Source organism: Lepisosteus platostomus, chromosome 3, assembly GCF_059453375.1.
Source record: "Lepisosteus platostomus isolate fLepPlt1 chromosome 3, fLepPlt1.hap1, whole genome shotgun sequence".
Taxonomy (NCBI): Eukaryota; Metazoa; Chordata; class Actinopteri; order Semionotiformes; family Lepisosteidae; genus Lepisosteus; species Lepisosteus platostomus.
Window position 1 is genome coordinate 37,895,155 of NC_142613.1, and position 6,218 is coordinate 37,901,372.

The window sequence follows — 6,218 nt, forward strand, 5'->3', positions numbered from 1 at the left end:
TGTGTTTTGTGGATGGATTGTGTATTCACATCACTTTTTTATTCAGTGTTTTTCCTTTATGCTACATCAAGGTGGAATTAAGCAAGGCTGAACTAGAAATATTTAGCAGAAAAGTGTTGCATCCACTTACAGATGTTTAAATTGAGTGTTATGAGATCACTTATAATCAGTAATGTGAGTGTAAAAACTACAGCATGAAAGGTTCTGATCTGTTCTACAAATGACTGATTTATACTGACATTTATGTCTACAATTTTGTAGGATGGAAAAAATACACATTGCAAAAAGCTGTAATTTAAAACACCTTCTCACTCTTAACCGAACAAAATGTTTGCACTGCTGGTCAGGTATACAGAATTGACTGTTAGAACATTCCCCAGAAATGAAGATAAGTAAATTAAACGAACATTGCGAAATCTGTTTCTAAATACATTATATTTCTATAGTTATCATTAAATATAAATATAAAATTACCATATGTTTCTGGGTCGCATTTTTATTAAACTGATACAGATGGCATGGGAATGTTTTTAAATACTGTATATAAAATAATTAAACTGTTTTAGTATTCCTGAACATCCTTGTTTAGCCAAGATCTAATTTTTGAAGTTATCTTTGTCAGCCTGAAGGCCTATTTTGTTTTGGTTTTTATGGTTTGCTCTCAGTTACAGAGCTGGTCTCATTATCTCATAACTGTAATACAGTACTTCAATCTGAGTTTGAGGTCAGATTGACACTTTGAGGTGTTTTAGATGTGACTGTACCTTTTATAAGGTGAGAAATTAACTGTGAAAGGTCTTAAGAAATATTTACATCTGTCTAGTCATTAGTCCTAATCATCAGACAACGATTAGTCTAATTGTTTAATTAAGTACTAAACAAAAACCAAAGGATACTACAGTACAGTATATCCTCCTGGATGTTTGACACCAAAGCTTAGGGTATGTGTAGGATCTTTTCCATTAGAACTACATTTACAAGTCTGCTTGAAGCTATTGGACTCTTCGGAAGCTCTCGGGACAAGAAGGAGACAAGAACATGTTAAACCTCTTGGTATAAATGTATTTGTACTTACTGTATATTGTCTGAAAGTTTTCAAAAACTATTTCTGCAGGGAGAATAAAGATCAAGGTAAAACAACAACAAAGGCATAAGCAGTCACATACAGTAAATGTATGTAAAGTATAGTGCAAGGATATTTTTCTGATGCCAGTTAAAGAACCAATCGCATCATGGATTAACAAAGTACTGTACATACGTCCTTCATACAATTCCTTATGGGGAAACACTGATTGGAAAGTATCAAATAAAACATGATAGTGAAACAACAATTCATTAAATGCAATTATTCACCCAGAACAATTGTAAAAGCACAATAGAAAACATTATAAAATCCTTTAAAAAAATCTATTGTAAAACATTGTGGTTGAATGTATTAAAATGTTTTAGTCTGCCTCTACAAATAATAATCCGCTAGTTATGATGATGATGATTATTTTATTATCATATTATTGCTGCTCTCTACATTATGTTGGTTTGAAATTTACAGTTTGCAGTATACCATGTCAAGAAACCGTTTGGTAACCCCCTAAGTTGGTTCTCATTCTTATGTTAGTCCTACAATTTAATTACTTTGTCATAAATAATAAATGATTATAACCTAATTAAACATATAACACAAAGACATATATATATATTATTCAACAAAATAAGTCTAAATTAAGTATCCTTGTGTGAATAATTATATAAACCCGTAGATTCAGTAACTTATTGCAGCTACTGGAGCAGCAATGACTTTTAATTAGTTATTATTTGTTGTTGTTTATCAGTCTCTCACATCAACATCTCATAGGAATTTTGTTCATCTTCCTAATGACATGTGTCAAGTCATTAGGGCTACGTACAAGTGTGGGGCTACTTGCATGAGCAGTTCTTGATCAATCCAAAATGAAAACTTTCTTCTTGAACTACCAATCTGTTTAGGTAAGTTTTATTGCTCCACTTTGAAGCTTCAGCTTCAGCAAATGAATGGATAGCCTGACATTATCCCCCAGAATTGCTCGTAGATCTTCAAATTCATCATTTCAACAATGACTCAAGCCAACCGGGTCCCAAGGCAGAAAAGAAGCCCCATGCCATGACACTCCTCCACCATGTTTGAGGGTGGGATCAGGTTGTTCTGTAGGAAAGCAGAATTTGTTTTTTCAACTCAAAATGTTTCTCGGTGGGGTCAGAAATTTAAACTTATACATGTACGTCCAAAGAACATTCTTCCAGTAGTTTTGTAGGTCACCCAGGTCTCTGACAAACGTGAGATGGGTAGCAAAGTTCTTTTTAGAGAGCAGTATCTTTGTGGCCTCGTGGATGATCTTATGGTGATCTTGGAAGAATGAAAGGTAATGGGTATAGTCACTCCCTTCTTGATTATTTTCCCTTGTATTTGTCAGAAATGGTTGTGTAACCTTCTTCAGACTGATGAGCATCCACTACTGTTTTTTGTAAGTTCTTTTAAGTCTTTTAAGATCTAACATGAATTATGGAGACCTATTCTTACCATTATACCACTACCATTACATGACCCTTATATAGAACAAGACTACTCAGACTCAGACCTTGCTTAATTGGTACCCAATTATGTAACCACCTGATTCTAATTACTCCCTTAATTGTGTGTACACTTGGGGTTCACTTATTATTTCACATACACAGATTATTCATTTTCTTCTATTTCTCATCTGTTGCATCTCAGAAAACATTGAACTGGTAAATATGAAAACTTTTGGTTATTTAAGAAAAGACCCATTGCAGATCAACAGGGGTAAAATAGGAAATTATATTTCCTATAGGTAAATTCGCAAACTTTTTCTGAGAACTGTAAAGAGTCTACAACACAGAGCATTTACAGTAACACAAAAGGAGGGGCAGGTCTTCACATCATACAGAAAGACTAATAGACAAGACAACAATGTCAGACAGACTCACCAGGGAAATAAAAACCAGGTAAGGTACAGTAACTATTAACAAAGGCAAAGAACAGCATAACCGCACCTTTTAGGAGGGATTATGATTTAGAGGTCTTTAGTCATAATCCCACAGTTGGTTCATACCATCTCTTCATGCAAACACATACACCAAATCTCTGAATCGATTATTGCAGGATTCATATTGCAACAATACATCATAGGGAAAAACTGATCTGGCATAAGTTAATCGACATCTAGCCCACATTTCTTATTATGGTGAATCCAACACTTGATGAATTCTGCTTCACAATGGTAGGAAGAATTGACATCAAAGGATTAAAAAAAAGTTCTTACTGTATGAATTCTTAGCCACCACAAGCCAGTTATCACTGTGGTAACTTCCAACACCTCCTGCTTAAAACCCCAAAAGGCAAAAGCATTTAGAAAGGTAATTTAATTACATCAGGATTCAATTCACAATTGCAGTTACTGTGCCCAAGACCTAAGTCCCTTTAACAACCACTCCAGGAATCGTCAACCTACGGCATGGATGCCATTAATGACACACAAAGGGATTTTTAATTGCAAATGCTGTAAATGTCTAATAAGCCAATAAGTTAAAAAAAAACAATAAAGCTATGACTATTCTGTAATTCTCTGCAACAAGCTACTCAATGAAAGCACTTTGGCACAGAACAAAAAGATTCACCTGTTTTTTTTACTGCATTATTTTAGTAGGGTTAGTCTTTTGTTTACAACATTTAAGTCATTTAGTTAGCATTTTCAGGAAAGGGGAACTTACATAAAGAAATATATTCTGTGACTACGGTGTCCCTGCTATGGTTGGAAAACAGAAGGGATTCGGAAAGATCTTTGCAGATCACATAGGCCACCCCCACAGTAAATGTTCATTGTATTATTCATTAGAAAATGTGGAATAATGAGGTTAGTAATGCAACGACCAGAGTGTGAAAATAGTGAATTTTCTCATTGCTTGATCTGCTTGATGCTCTACCAGTTTCAAACTCTGCTACGAGCCAGAGACTGTAGAACTCAACAAGGGAAAGCAAGGGCAAAGCTCACATTAGATGACAAGACAGGCATATTTATTAATTTTATATACTGTATTATTATATTTTAATATTCGGGTGCCACACCTGAAGAAGCCAAAACATTTTGTGTTTCCTTTCTCATTTTTTCAGCATGGAATAAACCTTTACTGGTTGCAATATGTTAGTAGGGCTGTTACTGACATCAATGATGTGCATCAATGATGTTTGAAGCAATGTAACTCTTGGCACAACACTTCTGAAAGGTTGCCAACCTCTGAACTAGACTGTCCTGCTTCCGAGAATCCCAGGAAATTAAACCAGCAGATATTACGGCATTATACTGTACTTCTTTTTCAAAGAAACTGCCTTTGCGAAGGGCATTATAATGGGCATGAGAATGACAGAAACATTAAAAAGAATTACAAGTTTGATTTGCTCCAGAAACCCAGTAAAATACAGTATGCATGGGGTGATTAGGTTGTCTCATTCCCAGGAGACACCTTAGGCAGGCATTGCAGTATACAGATGTACTGTACGTAACAAAAAAGAGCTGAGTGTCTTGTATTAAAATTTCATATTGAGTGGAGATCATCCAAAACATCTGCAAGAAGGTAAATGCCTTTTTTTCTCCAAAGTGAAGGAGAGAAATGGAAATTCTGTTTGTTGTATTTTATTAAAGAAATGGTGTATTTTTTATTAAAGAGTGTATGATGATGGAAAAGAGAAATGTTTAATAATAAAATAAAAAATATATTTTATTTAAAAATTGTGATTGTTTTTATTAAAGAGTGTATGATGATGGAAAATAGAGAAGTGGAGAAGTGGGAATGGCATGTCAACTGGGCTTTTGTGAATCTCTCTACTAGATGGTACGTTGTAATTAAGTGTATAACACAATCTACTGTATAGTGTCTAAGGCAAGCACCAGCTCAAATTGAATTCTGAAATCCACATGGAGAGTGGATGCCATGATACAGGATTGTCAGGGCTAAACCCTAAAAACAGTGATCACAAAAAGATGAAGAAATAAAATTGGCATTCAGCTTGAGCTAGTGAAGACAAGGCACCATTTAAAGACAAATTTCTATATTAGATTAATAGAAGCAGATACATGTTGCCTCCCTTCCTTCCCTTTTTTTCACCAGCTTTCTTATGATTAATTCATTCATTTGTTTTATAATATCAGTGGATAATGCCAAAATATGAAAAATGTCTAAGTCTAAAGAGGCTTATATCTCCATTTCCTGATGGTTTTGTCAAGGGACATAGTGGAGCATTTTCTATTTCTGTGCTTATTATTGCTGTTGTTGCCCAGTTTTTGCTTTGAGAATCTTTCCTGTTTTTGTGCTGCAGGAAATCTGAATGCTTTTTCCATGTCAGCAGATATTTGTGCATTGTCTCAAGGTTTTGAGGGAAAAGGACAGCAATTCCATGTGTCAGTGAGAATTCCGAGAAACAAGGCCAAATATTGTTGTCGAATAATGTTTCACTTTATTTATGCTTATCCTTTATTAATGTTGCAATTTCATCTTTGTGGGGTACTCCCATGATTCGTGACATCTTAATAATCTCATAAGGATGTTATCATTAAACCAGCACAGCTTTTAGCACTGCTTTTTTCAGTTCTTAAGGTACTATACACAAGGAGTTTACACACATTCCCAGTGTTTGTGTAAATTTCCTCCAGGCAGTTGGTTTCCTCTCACAATCCAAATATATACTGGTAGGCTGACTTGCTTCTGTAAAACTGGCCCCGGTGTAAGCATGTGCGTCTTTATAGTATGTGTGCTCATCCAGTGTATATCCAATTTTGCACTCAGTGCTTTCAAGGATAGGTCCTGGGTCTCCATTGAATTGGATAAACTTGCATAGTTTAACTTTGATATGACAAATCATAAATCCTACAAAATCTTCAAAAAACGAATCCTAATGTCAGTTACAGTATGTATCCCTCCTGCAAAAGTTTGTGGTTTATGTACAACAGACAAAATCTTAGGTGACTAAAACTAAATAATGAAATCCCTTTATTGCAGTCAATATTCCCCAATACAAACCACAGCCCCTTGCGACATCACACCACCTTGCGACGCCTGATTTATACAAAGATTAATGAAACTCGCGACAATTCATTTTAAATTGTGTTTTAGCTCGTTGTAAGATTACATGAAAAATAATGTTCCCAGTAAAAAGCCTCCTAGTTTCA